The following is a 12,512-nucleotide window of genomic DNA, read 5'->3' as shown; positions in this document are numbered from 1 at the left end:
CAGGAGTGCTTGGTCCCTCTATCTGGACACATTCTCGGGGGGGGGTGGGGAGGTTGGTGGGAGGAGGACTCTCCTTTTTGCCATTTTTGCTTCCCTTCAAGGGGAGATTATCTCAACAACATGCTAAAGGAAACTCCCTATTCTGGAAGGAAGGGGGTTGGTGAGATCAGGCAAGCACAGACAATAGTAATGTAAGGTGTAAAGTAATCAGAGACGGGCTTCCCTGGTGGTCCAATGGGTAAGAATTTGACTGCAACACAGGTTCGACCCCTGGTACAGGAAGATCCCACATGCCGTGAGGCAACTAAGCCCGTGGATCACAACTGCTGAAGTCCACTTGTCCTAGAGCAGGGGCCCCCAACCCGGCCCGTGGTCTGTTAGGAGCTGGGCTGCGCAGCAGAAGATGAGCAGTTGTCTCCCATTAAACCGGTCCTGAAAAGGTTGGGGACAACTGCCATAGAGTCCATGCTCTGCAACAAGAGAAGCCAACGCAATGAGAAGCCCGAGCACCGCAACTAGGGAGTAGCCCCACTCACTGCAACTAGAGACAGCCTGAGCACAGCAACAGACACTCAATGCAGCCGTAAATAAATACTAAATAGGCGATGTATGGATGTGAGAGTTGCACCGTAAAGAAGGCTGAGCATCGAAGAATCAATGCTTTCAAATCGTAGTGCTTAGAGAAGACTCTTGAGAGTCCGTTGGCCAACAAGGAAATCAGCCCTGAACATTCGCTGGAAGGACTGATGCTGAAGCTGAAGCTCCAATACTTTGGCCACCTGATGCGAAGAGCCAACTTCCTGGACAAGACCCTGATCCTGGGAAAGATTGAGAGCAGGAGAAGGGGGTGACAGAGGATGAGATGGTTAGATAGTGTCACCAACTCAATGGGCATACAATGAAATAGTATTCAGATTTATCAAGGAAGGAAATTCTGACACGTGAAAATATGGAGGAATTTGGAGGATGTTTCGTGCTAAGTGAAATAAGCCAGTCACGAAAGAATAAATAGTGTATGATGCCATTTACATGAGGCATCTAATGTAGTCAGATTCACAGAGACAGAAAATAGGGTATGGTTGCCAAGGGCTGGAGGGAGGGGGGAAGAGGGTTCCTGTTTAATGGGTACAGAGTTTCAGAGTTCTGGAGACAGATGGTGGCAATGGCTGCATGGCAATGTCACTGTGTTTAATGTCACTGAATCGCACACTTTAAAATGGTCAAAATGGTTAAAAAATTTTTGTTATGTATATGTTGCCATAGTTTAAAAAAGAAGAGTGGAGAACGCATTTGAGTCAGTTCTAATGAGGTTGATGAACCCAGAACCTATTATACAGGGTGAAGTAAGTCAGACAGAGAAAGATAAATATCGCATTCTAACCCATATATACGGAATCTAGAAAAAATGGTACTGAAGAATTTATTTACAGAGCAGCAGTGGAGAAACAGACATAAAGAATACACTTATGGACATGGGGAGGAGGGAGGAGAGGGTGAGATGTATGGAAAGAGTAACAGGGAAATTTACATTACCGTATATAAAATAGACAGCCAACGGGAATTTGCTGTGTGGCTCAGGAAACTCAAACAGGGGCTCTGTATCAACCTAGAGGGGTGGGGTGGGGACAGAGATGGAAGGGAGCTTCAAAAGGGAGGGGATATATTTATACCTATGGCTGACTCATGTTGAGGTTTGACAGAAAACAACAAAACTCTGTAAAGCAATTATCCTTCAATTAAAAAAATTAAATAAACGTTAAAGAAAAAGAAGAGTGGAGTCTCAAAAGTGGAAAGAGTTAGGAAAAGTGGTCAAGACAGAAGAAGCAGTGAGGACCCAGATTCTAACCCAAAACGGACTGTGGTGAAAGGCAGGCACAGCTGCCAGGCCATGCTCAGCCGCTTCTGAGCTGTGTGCTCTGAGCCTACTTTTTCCTATTTGCGAGGCAGAGACAATGCTGGTTATTTCTGTCTTCTTGCAGGGTAGTTGCAAGGGCCAAACGCAGTCATAATAACAGCTCTTCACTGAGCAATTACTGCATGCTCAGTACCAGGCGCTGAGTAAGCACTTTACACGTATTAACTTGTTGAGTTCTCGCAACAACCCTGTAAAGGTATGTTTTTATTGTCCCCATTTTACAGATGAGAAAACCAGAATGCCTGATTCACCTTACACAGCAGATGGAAGTAGAGGAACTGGGACTCAGACTGGAGTCGTGATGAGAGCCCAGAGTATCCAGAGGGAGCTACTGAGGCCTGCCCCCTTCCCCGCCCCTCCCCCGTCCATTTCCTCCCCCTCCCCCTCCCATTCCTCCTCTCCCCTCCTCCTCCTCCAAGAAAGTGTCCCAAGATTCCTGCACTGGGGTGACTTGTTTTACCCTCTGGGAGCTCCCACCTCCGGTATCTATACTCTCTGGCGCCTGATAAACCTCTTACTTTGGGAGTTATTTCCACGCCTGCCTCCCCACAACAGAATTTAAGCTCTCCAAAGGTGAATCTGATTATTTCTCATTTTAGAAACTCTGCAGCCCAGCCTAGACTACACAGAGCTGATGAAAGTCTGAGCAGTGCTAGAGAGTTCAGGTGGAGGACAGGACCCTGGACAGCTCAGTGGGCATAAGCGGAAAATGGTGCGGCCTGAAGGGTTCTTTGAGGGTGCTGTCATTGACAATGACAGCCTGAAAATGAAGAGGAGGAAGGTGATTCAGACTACGAGGCTAGCAACAATATTAACATCATATCATTCTGTGGCAGGCCCACCCTGTGCTGTATGCGCCAGGACAAGGCAGGCACACTAGAGGAACAACCCACACTTCAGCGTCTCGACAGCACCGAGGTTTACCCATTGCTCCTGCAAAGCTTGTCGTGGTCCAGATGATTCTCCAGGACAGGTGTCCTCCGTGCAGACTCTCAGTGAGCCAGGCCACTTGGACTCTGTGGCTCCAAGCATCGCAACACGAGGACTCCACAAGAGTGGCAGTGGGACAAGAGTGTGTTAGAGGCTTGCACCAGCAATGTCCCTTCTGCTCACATGTCACTGTACCGAACCGGTCCCAGATCCCACCCAACTGCTAGGATGAGGTCAGTTCAGTTCAGTTGCTCAGTCGTGTCTGAGACTTTGCGACCCCATGGACTGTAGCACGCCAGGGCTCCCTGTCCCTCACCAACTCCTGGAGTTTATCCAAACTCATGCCCATTGAGTCGGTGATGCCATCCAACCATCTTATCCTCTGTCGTCCCCTTCTCCTCCCACCTTCAATCTTTCCCAGCATCAGGGTCTTTTCCAATGAGTCAGTTCTTCGCATCAGGTGGCCAAAGTATTGGAGTTTCAGCTTCAACATCAGTCCTTCCAATGAATATTCAGGACTGATCTCCTTTAGGATGGACTGGTTGGATCTCCTTGCAGTCCAAGGGACTCTCAAGAGTCTTCTCCAGCACCACAGTTTAAAAGCATCAATTCTTCAGCACTCCATTTTCTTCATAGTCCAACTCTCACACCCATACATGACCACTGGAAATACCACAGCCTTGACTAGACGGACCTTTGTTGGCAAAGTAATGTCTCTGTTTTTTAATAAGCTGTCTAAGTTGGTCATAACTTTCCTTCCAAGGAGTAAGCATCTTTTATTTCATGGCTGCAGTCACCATCTGCAGTGATTTTGGTGCCCCCCAAAATAAAGTCAGCCACTGTTTCCACTGTTTCCCCATCTATTTGCCTTGAAGTGATGGGACCAGATGCCATGATCTTAGTTTTCTGAATGTTGAGCTTTAAGTCAACTTTTTCACTCTCCTCTTTCACTTTCATCAGGGGGCTCTTTAGTTCTTCTTCACTTTCTGCCATAAGGGTGGTGTTATCCGCATATCTGAGGTTATTGATATTTCTCCCAGCAATCTTGGGGAAGTGCAATTCCACATGTACAGAAGCCCTTAAATATCTCAGCGATATGTGACAAACATTTCACATATCACACCTCATATAACCCTCACGATGATTCCCGAGCACACACAACCCTGGGACAGTCAGTAGAGCCGAGCTCAAGGCCTTGGACTCTGGAGTAAGATCTGAGTTCAGATCCCAGTTCTACTGCCAAACAAGTGATGTCCTGGCTCCATAGGTGGTGAGCTCCCTGTCACACAAGGTATACAAGCAGAAACTGAAGGACCACCTTGATCATCATCATAATTGTACATTAATGTGAGATGTCTCCCAGAAGATACCTACATTTTATTTAATATAAAATTATGTTTTATGGAAATAAAATGTACATACAGTGAAATACACATAATTTAAATGAGCTATTTGGTGAGTTTTGACAAACACGTACACCTATGCCCCTGACACCCCAGTGTAGACATAAAACATTTCCATCACTCGGAAAATTTCCTCTTGCTCCCTCCCTGCTCCCCTCCAGAATCTCTTTGAAGGGTGAGGCTTAATTCTGAGAGAGGGCTTAACAAAGGTGGGGTCTCATCAGAGCCTGGATGAGGATGAGCTGAATCAAGTGCCCGGGGCGTGTTTAAGGTGGCGCTCACCCTCAGGGTCAGCTCTGCAATCACACCGTCTTGAGTGAATGCCTCCTTAAATTTTCTCCCACGAGGCCCTCACTCTCCTTACCCTAGTCCAGGTCCAGAATTTCAAGCAAGGCAGGGGCAATATTACACTGGCCAAAAAGTTCTCAAGATAGTTTTCAAAAACCCAAACGAACTTTTTGGCCAACCAAATAAGATACCTGGAAACAGAAGGGAAGGGCCATTCTTGAAGCCTTTCAAGTTACATGTCACAAGGCTGACTGCACCCCCTGAAAGGTAGACCAGGCACCCATGAGTCCCCCGAGGGGTCGTGGCCTTTACTCGGGAGCATGTGGCCCACATGGATCATGATGCTTTCTGATAAGAGTTCCCACTTGCTGAGCACCCAAGTGCCAGGCCAGGGTAGAGGCTTTATGTCTGTCCAGCTCTCCGTATGAGCTTGAAAAGTGTGTCTTTGTATCCCCATCTTTCAGTGAGAAAACTGAAGTTCAGAAAGGTTGGAGTGACTTGCCCGGGGTCACATGAGCAAGGACCAGTGGTGGATTCAAAGTCAGTCCTCCCAGAGCCTGTTTCTCCCTCTGCCTCCCCACAGAGCTCCAGACGCAAGGACTCAGGTGTGCAGGGGAGCCCCGAAGGCAAGGCCCCCACTCCTACGTTGACCCCTCCGATCTCCGTAAACTTGAGAGGCCAGGCCCCCCAGCAGCTGGGGGCAGCATCACCCGGTGCCTGTCCCTGCTTAGCAGCTGGGTGCCCCCGGCTCTGACAGCCTTTCCCTGGAGCCCGAGGGGTGGTTTACAAACTACCGATGTATTTGCATACTCCTTAGGAAAAGCCTGCTCTTTTCCCACCTGCAGCAAACTCCAGGCTGATTACTTTCTCCCCATGTTGGAGAGTTAATTACTCTCCCGTGTAGCCTGGGTGTTTATTTGTAATCAGCAGAGGGCTGGAAAGAGGGGGAGGGAACCGGCTGAAGCAGCTGTCATTTGCCCAGATTCCGAAGCCACCCCCCACAACAGACCCGCGCCCAGATCCCGGCTCTGCCTCCAGGCTTGACCCCCTGTTCAGGGAAAGGAGAAGGGAGATTGGACCTGAGGTATGGGAGTGGACAGTTGTGAGCTGCTGTGAGCGGCTGGTAGGACAGAGGCAGAGGCTCAGAACATCGCCATGAAGAAAGCAGTGTCTGGACCATAGGAGCAGGACATTGTCTACCCCAGACGCCTTCCAGGACTGCCTTAGGGTGAGGCTGGGGGACAGAATCCCACCCCCAGAGACCAGAGACTGAAGCAGCTCTGCTGGAAAAGTGAAAGTCGCTCAGTCGTGTGTCTGACTCTTTGCGACCCCATGGACTATAGTCCATGGGATTCTCCAGGCCAGAATACTGGAGTGGGTAGCCATTCCCTTCTCCAGGGGATCTTCCCAACCCAGGGATCAAACCCAGGTCTCCTGCATTGCAGGCAGATTCTTGAGCAGCTGAGCCACCAGGGAAGCTCTGCTGGGTGACACGGGAAACTGACTGCCCTCTCTGAGCCTCTGTCCGCCCATCAGCTCACTGGCGCTGACGACAGTAAGCTCACTGGTGCCCTGCTGGACAGTCATGTGACCCAGGCAGGCGCTGTGAAAAACACGCATCTCTACTCAGAGCTAAGAGATACTCCTGAAATCCCCAGGTTGGAAATGATCTCAGCTCGGGGGAGATTTGGTGATCTTCCCTCCCTCTCACCCTGGCCCAACCCAACAAACCTGGACTTTTCTCCTTTGTTCTCCTCTGATCGAGGTGTCTAGAGACCCTTCAGCACCTGATCCCCACGTGTCAGAAGCAGAAGACAGGCGCAGCCCACGTGTCAAGATGGGACAGACGCCCAGCTGCTGTCAGAGCTCCAGAAAGGGTCTGGACTGCTTGCCTCAGCTCATCCAAGGCACCTATGAAAACCACTGAATCTCTGGACCCCTCCCCAGAAATTCTGTTCAGGACATAGGAGTGCAACTTGAGTAATGGTCTCCTTAACCAGCTCCCCAATGGGACTCTGACCCAGGGAACTACTATTTTGGTTCAACTCCTCCCTCTTTTTTTTTTTTTTTTTTTTTTTTTTTTACAAATAGGGAAACTGAGGCCCAGAGGGGTGATCTGTCCAAGGACACCCACAGAGCTGGGAGTCCCCTGCCTCCAGCTCATAGTGGCCTTTCCTGATGAAAATCTAGGGCAGGAAGAGACGTGGTGATGAAGTGGGGAGGGGGGTCAGAGTGAGGGAACCTGACTGGGGTTCTTGGCTTGCCCACAGGAGCAGGGGTCTTGGAGACCCTAGATGGAGATGAAGGCGCCTCTTCCCCTTTGCCCTGGGAGGCAGACAGGTGCACACCTTCAGCCCACCCCTTCCTACCAAGACAGGCTTCCTTGTGAGCCGGGGAGTGGAGGGAGAACAGCCACTCAGGCTGCGTGGCCCCTGGAGGCTGCCAGATGAAGCGCAGGATGAATATGTATGTACTTAGTATAAGTATATCCTATGCATAGTGTTGTTTATCTGAAATCCAAACTGAACAGGCCATCCTGTGTTTTTGTTTGTTAAATCTGGCAATACTTTGGCCACCTGATGCGGAGAGCTGACTCATTGGAAAAGACCCTTATGCGGGGAAAAATTGAGGGCAAGAGAAGGGGGAGACAAAGGATGAGATGGTTGGGTGGCATCACTGACTCAATGGACATGAGTTTGAGCAAACTGCAGGAAATAGTGAAGGATCGGGAAGCCTGGCGTGCTGCAGTCCCTGGGGTCACAAAGAGTCAGACACAACTGAGCGATTGAACAACAAACAAAATCTGGCAAACCTAGACCCATGAGTCACTTAACCTCTCTGAGCCTTAGTTTCTTCATCTTGAAAAATGAGCCAATATACCACCCTGTAAGGACACTGTGTAAGTTAAGACGATATATGTAAAATACTTGGCACAGGGGAGGTATATTTGTGAAGCTGGCAAATCTTGCCTTCAGAGTCCCCATACCCAGCGTTTTCATCTCCACCATTCCTGTCTCCCTTCCAGAGTTCCTATTTTAGATCTGCAGGATTCCACTGAACATCTGCAGAAAGCTACCCGATGCAGTGGAAATTACCACCTTCTGGCTGTGTGACCTTGGGCGAGTTGCTTACCCTCTCTGAGCTTCATCTGTTAAAGGGTCTTTTCATAGTATTACCTCCTTAGGGTTGCAATGACTAAAGTGAAGTCGCTCGGTCGTATTTAACTCTTTGCGACCCCATGGACAGTAGCCTGCACCAGGCTCCTCCATCCAAGGGATTTTCTAGGCAAGAGTTCTGGAGTGGGTTGCCATTTCCTTCTCCAGGGAATCTTCCCGACCCAGGGATCGAACCCAGGTCTCCCGCACTGTAGACAGATGCTTTACTGTCTGAGCCACCAGGGAAGTCCTGACTAAATTAGTATATAAAACACTAGTCTTAAGTCTAGCAACCTTATAAATGCCCTAAGACACACCTTTAATTTTATCGTTTAACATAACATCCTTTATCCCTAGGAAAGAATGAGTCAAGGTGGAACTTCAGGCCCAGTGATAGGAAAACGAGGGAGATCGTTTCCACAGGGTGACTAGGGGTGAGGATCTAAAGGTGGGGTGGGGTGGAGGCTTTGCCCGGCCCCTCTCCTTGCAGCTGTGTGAACTTCTTGGAAGGTCGCATTAACCAGGCCTTCTGGGAGCCACATTCCCTGGATGTGGGATTGCGACATCCCTCAGGACCCCGACCCGGCCTCCACCAGGCAGAGGGGTGTCCTGGCTGGCTCCCACAGCCAGCACTATCTGTTTTCCAAACTCGCTCCTAATCCTCCTAATCTTTTTACATCTCACCTGCCTGCATGCCTGGTGGCTTCCATTAGCGCCTTTCCAGCCGGATCTGCAATCTCCATGCTGGGAACGTCTCCAAGAGCAGCTCCACCTGGCTCCCGGCTCGGCTTCTCCCTCCTGGGCAGCCAGGATGCTGGTCTCCAGCGGCAGCCAGCAGTTAGGGGAGCTTGTTCGCTTTTTAGCTTTTTTTCCTGTATTTTTCTTACTCTTCCCCACAAAATTATTTTTGCTGTGTTTGGTCTTCTTTTTACTTCCCCCCCACCAAACTTCTCAACTGGTCTCCTTGCATGGGCAGCCCTGAGTAGCAGGTGGGAATTTTGCTAAGTGCCTGCCATGCACCAGATTCAAACAGCACTGATCAGAAGCCTTATCCCAGTCCGAGGGGTCAATGTCATCCCCAAACACGGGCGTTCTTTCCTGCAAGAGCACAAGCAGCAGGAAGGGGGAAGATGCTGAATTTGAATCCACGCTGCCTCCATCTCCACAACAAATTATGTGTCGTTTTGCAAGCCCCTCCGTTTTTCATAAAACAATCCCCCGAAGCTCTTTTATCTGCTGAGAGAGGCAAAGAATAAAGTCCAGGCACTGAAGACGCGTGGCAGTTTCTGACAGTTCCCTCCCCAATTCCCAAACACTCCCCGCACTGAAAAAAGAAACCCTGATCTTACGGGTGGAGGGAAGGAGAATGGAAGGAGAGATTCTGAAGGCCCCCAGAGGAGGGGAAGGATTTCGCAAGAAAGCCAAGATTAAGACAATCTCCATAATAAAGAGCCAGCCAGGAGAAGGAGAAAAAGTGGATCGGGTAGAGAGTCTGGAGGTTTGTGTTTCTGATGGAGAGGGAGGTGCGGGGTAGCAGATGAGAGTGAAGGGGTGTCCATGTCAACGCCAGGTCCCCGTCTTGGGGTTCAGATAGTACCGTGGGGATTTGAACACATCCGTTCACAGGATGGCACGGGGAGGAGGATTGTATGAGAATGTTCTTAGTTTTTTTCATCATAACCGAAAATTTCCATGAAAAGGAGCGGGGCTACACGAAATGTGCTGCACGCACACCACGGAGTACTACTCAGCGATAAAACCGAACCGGCATGCAGCAAAAGCAAGGCTGACTCTCACGAGCATGTGAAATGAAAGAAGCCAGACACAAAAGACACTGAGTGATGCTATTTACGTGAAGTTTAAGAACAGGTAGAAGTAACCTGTGGTGAGAGAGGTCGAATCCCTGGGCTCTTTGCAGGTAGAAGGGAATACAGTCGTCCCTTGGTATCTGCAGGGGATTGGTGCCAGGACACCCCTGTATCCCCTTGGAGACCCAAGTCCAAGGATGCTCAAATCTCTTCTATAAAATGGCGCAGCATTTGCATATAACCTACACACATCCTCCTGTATACTTTTAATCCTTTCTAGATTACTTATAATACCTAATACAATGTAAATGCTATGTAAATAATTGTAAATACAATGCAAATGGTAGTAAATAGTTGCTGGGCGTGTGGCAAATTCAGGTTTTGCTTTTTGGGGAACTCGCTGGAATTCTTTTTCAAATATTTTTGATCAGTGGTTGGTGGGATCCGTGGATGCAGACACTGAGGACCAATGGTACAACAAGAGGCACGAGGCAAGCTGCTGGGGTGATGGGAATGTCCTGTGTTTTGATCTGGGTAAAGGGTGTCTTCATTTACATAAAAAGCCATTGAAAGGGGCATTTAAGTTTTGTGCGTTTTACTGTGTGTAAATAATACCTCTGTGTTTTTTAAATGCAATACAAGAACTTTAGAGTTAAATTATATACACATTTGGCTATCTGCGTTTTGCCTAATAAAATTCAGAGAGAAAGAACTAAAGATACCCATTAAAATACGGCAGGGGTTGCTGTCCATCCTTGCTGCTTCAGACCCTCAAGGAGCCTAATCTGTAGCGTGTACCTGTGGCCCCGGCCCCGACCCCACTACCTCCAATCCCCCCACCCCTAACTACTCCCCTCCACCCCGCACCACCCTTCCCCCAACCTCCTACCACCCGCTGCCTCAGATCCAGAGCCTCTTGTGGTCTAAACACCTCACCACTGAGTACAGCTCCAGTCTTTAAAGATTTAATTTTTTTAAAAGGGGGTATACATTAGCCAACTGATACTCCGCTGAAGGACTAGAAACCTGTTCTAATGTCAACGCTAAAAGTGACCACACAGAACTATCCCGAAACAGTAATAATGGTCTTCAACATGGTGCTTTCCTAAGAATTTTTTCCAGGGGTGATATTGACCATTGACAATTATTGCTTCATATGCTGATTTTGGAATGCAGCCCTTGAGTGGGAGGTGACGACTCCATCAGGAAGAATCTGAGTAATTTAGGAATTATTTCTCTGATTACCCCCAGACCCTCGACTGCTCTCTGGGATGGGGCTCCTGGATCCCAACCTCACAAGCATGACAAGGGATTTCCTCTCATCCCTCCACTCCCGCTTCCCCTCCAGGGACCTGAGCTCTGGAGAAAATGAAAAAGACACCCTCCTCTTCAGAGTGAAGGTGTCCCAGCTGTGACATTCATAGGGCTACTGCTGACCCATTACTTTTCACACTAATGATATGTTCATTATTATCGATGTCTTTCATTTCTTGGGAAGTGTTTATACTCTTGCAACAGCCTGATAAGTGAAATCATCTAACACTAGGAAATAAGGCAAATAGATAACTGGTGTCCTTTCAAAGTCAAATTAGAGTCATGTCTAACAAGCCCTCCTAAGGGTCACCTGACACTCCAGGGGAATGTCACTTTGCTTGACTTATTATTTACTATTGATTAGGGCCCAGGCTTTGTAAAGATAGCTGTTAGCTGGTAGAAAACTGATAAGTTGCCAATTATTTTTGTCTGGTAGAGATGCAAATGATTTCTTTCCAGTAGAGTAGATAACACCAACATGATGATTTTATTGCCCTAAAGAGCATTAACCAGTTTTGTAACTACCTTAGCAACCTATAAATATTCCAGAATTCTTGGCGGTTTTTTTGTTATAGCTATTTTCACTGAATCTCTCTCACCTTAATGAGGTATATATAATTTTTTTTCTCATATCCTTCATTGAACAAGCTTTGTTCCTTCGTTTATAAACTACAAAAGAAAACTAACACATGCTCCCTATGTATTTCTTTTAAAAAAAATATTTATGTATTTATTTGGCTGCATTGGGCCTTAGTTGCAGCACTTGGGATCTTTGATCTCAGTTGCGGCAGGTGGGATCTAGTTCCCTGACTGCTACTGAACCCAGACCCCCTGTATTGGGAGCATAGGGTCTCAGCCACTGGACTGCCAGGGGAGCCCCTCACTACATATTTCTGTATGAATTGTGCATTTAATATTTTGAAAGTTGTACTCTGAGAAGCCTTTCATAGTATTTGTTTTTTCCTCATGCCAACTCTGTCATTTACTATATGATCTTGGGAAAGTCTTTCTGTTTCTGATCTTCAGTTTCTTCATCTGTAAAATGGGAGCAATCGGGCTGACCATTCTGGCTCTGACACAGTATTTCTAACTCCTCTTGCAGGGAAGCAAGATTGACGCAATGCAGTCAAAGAAGACGATGCTGGAAGGGATGTTACAGACCAGCCTTCCTGCTTTCTCCCTCATCTTCTCCCACTTCTTGAGAAAGTGAGCTTAAGAGAGGTTAGGCAACTTGCCCAAGGTCACACAGATATTATTTATAACGATGACGTATTTTAATGTGGTATTTGACAGTATAAACTTCCTTATGTGTGTGCATGCATGGTAAGTCACTTCAGTCATGTCCAACTCATTGCAATCCTATGGACTGCAGCCTGCCAGGCTCCACTGTCCATGGGATTCTTCAGGCAAGAATACTGGAGTGGGTTGCCATGCCCAACTCAAGGGGCTCTTCCTGACCCAGGGATCAAACCCTCATCTCTTATGTCTCCTACATTGGTTGGCGGGTTCTTTACCACTAGCGCCACCTGGGAGACCCAAACTTCCTTATGTATTCATATAATCCCTTGGCAACCCACCAAAGGGACTGTATCCTTCCCATTTTACAAGTAAAGAAACTTGAGTCCAGAGAAGTGATGTCGCTTGCACAAGCTCATAGAGAGGCGCTAGAATCCTGAGGAGCAGGAAAGGGGCGGCGATA

Source organism: Bubalus bubalis, chromosome 2 (assembly GCF_019923935.1).
Source record: "Bubalus bubalis isolate 160015118507 breed Murrah chromosome 2, NDDB_SH_1, whole genome shotgun sequence".
Lineage (NCBI taxonomy): Eukaryota > Metazoa > Chordata > Mammalia > Artiodactyla > Bovidae > Bubalus > Bubalus bubalis.
This window is presented reverse-complemented; position numbering follows the sequence as displayed.